Source organism: Nannospalax galili, unplaced genomic scaffold (genome assembly GCF_000622305.1).
Source record: "Nannospalax galili isolate Female #2095 unplaced genomic scaffold, S.galili_v1.0 scaffold124, whole genome shotgun sequence".
NCBI classification, from domain to species: Eukaryota; Metazoa; Chordata; class Mammalia; order Rodentia; family Spalacidae; genus Nannospalax; species Nannospalax galili.
The window spans coordinates 2,349,666-2,352,165 of NW_008352485.1; positions in this window are offsets into that span (position 1 = coordinate 2,349,666).

Here is a 2,500-nt window from a genome sequence, read left to right on the forward strand (position 1 = left end):
TCTTCCCATTCCTCCGTGGGGGAGATGATTTCCTGAAATCGGTCCCCGAATCGCTGCTGCAATTGGGCTTTGGACCATGGGCATGTTTGGGCGGGGTTTCCATATTTGTCTGGGCCCTGGAACCGAGGGCCCCTCATCTCGTTTTTTGGCTTAAATTCTTGCTTTGGGCTCTTCCAAGGCCTTGGGGGAACCAAAAGTTTTCCCTCAATGTCTCTTATAGATCTACAGTTCTCGGCCTTGTGTGCCCCTTTTCTGCATCTAGTGCAGATTTTAGTTGTAAGATTATTTGGGGCTGCATTCTTGCAGTCTTTTTTAAAATGTCCCATTTTGCCACATTGATAACAAGGTCCTTTGCCTCTTCCTTGAGGAGCATTTTTGGCAATATGCATTATAGCTGCCGCCAGCCCTGCATTAGATAATGGGCCCCCTAACTCTCTACATACCCTTAACCAATCTTGTAATCCTTTACCCTTTCGAGGGGCAATGGCATTATGGCATTCTTGTGTTGCTTGTTCAAAAACTAATTGCTCAATAAGAGGCATTGCAGATTCTGAATCTCCAAAAATTCTGTTTGCTGCCTTGGTCATCCTGGCCACAAAATCTGAAAATGATTCCTGTGGGCCCTGTATAATTTTGGTTAGCTGGGTTGCTCCTTCTCCCTTTTTAGTTAAAGCTTTCCATGCTCTAATTGCCGTCATGGAAACCTGTTGATAGGCTCCCCAGGCATAAGTATTTTGTTCATTTGCATATCTTCCTTGTCCTGTTAACATTTCATATGTCCATTGTTGTTGTTCAGGGGTTAAGGAGGCTGCATTGATTCGGGCTTGCTCTTGTGCAGCCTCATACCATAGCGCCTTGCACTCTAAAAATTGGCCCATGCTATTAAGCGTAGCCTTTGCAATAGTTTGCCAGTCAGTAGGCGTCATAGAATCTCTTGCCAGTCTGTCTAGCTGTGCTAAAGTAAAATTTGCATTCACTCCATATTTTCTTACTGCTTCAGCCAATTCTTTTATCTGATTATAATCTACAGGCGCATAGACTCGTCCCATGCCTTCTTGTCCCTCTATAGGCATTTCAAAAACTGGGAAGGCCATATCCAGCTTTTTCCTCACAGTTTTAGGGAGGAGTGAACATGATGGCTGTATTGAATAAGGTGGGGGGGCAGTAGCAGCCCCTTGCCCCAGAACATAGGGCATTGGGTTCTTATATTCCAGTGGCCTATATCTATTTTCCTCATAGCTTGCGGCTTGTTCTTCTAATTCTATCTCTTCTTCTGGGCTTAAACTGCTCTCTTCTAACTGCAGAGCAGCAAGTTCCCTTGTGGGGTATAAATACCCCTTTGGTAAGTTTCTTCCCTGTCTAAAACCTGTTACTTGGTTTCTTGCTCCGTCCTTTTCGACAGTGCTCTCTCCCCTGCCTTCCTCTGGCTTACCGGGAGGTCCATTTTCACTTTGGGCCCTATTTTCTTTTGCACGTGCTCCCATCCTTTCACTTCGTTCGGTTTCTGATAGGCTGTCCTGGAGATCCTCTAGAACCATTTGCCCTTCTTCCTGACAGTAACCCGCGTGGAAGCATAGGGTGAGAAGCAGAATCACAAAGGCTCCCATAATCAAGGCGAAAACAATTCCAGCAACCTCCATAACATCCATACCTCTCCGAACCTACCTGCAGTTCTGAATCCTCCTCCTGTATTGGAGGGGTCTTCGGGCGGCGCCAGCGATGTTGATTCCCGGGTCTCGGCACCAGCTGTCCCCGACCGCTTTCCGTCTCGCCGGCAAGAACGACGCGGGAGGACAAGTCAGGATCCTTCTGCAGCAGTTTATTTCATAAGCCTCTTACATAGCATACTAAGGATGAAGACCGAAGACGCCGAGAAGTGGGAGAACTGTTCCTTATATATGCCCTAAAGGTCCCATTTATGACGTATAAGAAGCGGATTGGTTGCTGGAGATCACGCCACGGGAGGAGGCGAGGGAGAGCAGGCTCTTGTGCACGCCCCTTATGGGTGCAGCAGGATGTTTACTATTAAGAAGGTCCGGATACCGGCGCCATCTTGTAATGGCGGCGGAGGCTGTGGCTCTCCACAATCAACATCAAAAGAAGCCCTATTCACTACATGAACACATGGAGATTAAACAACACACTCCTGAATGATGAATGGGTCAAAAGAGAAATTAAGAAAGAAATAAAAGTATTCCTGGAACTAAATGAAAAGGACAATGCAACACAACAAAACCTCTGGGACATGCTAAAAGCTGTCTTTAGAGGGAAGTTTATAGCCCTAAGTGCCTACATCCAAAAAATTGGAAAGAACACAAATAAATGACTTAACATTGCAACTCAAGATTGAAAAGGAACAGCAAACAAAACCAAAACCCTGCAGACAAGAAGAAATAACAAAAATCAGGGCAGAAATCAATGAAATTGAATCAAAGAAAACAATACAAAGAATCAACAATTCCAAGAGCTGGTTCTTTGAAAAGATAAACAAGATTGACAG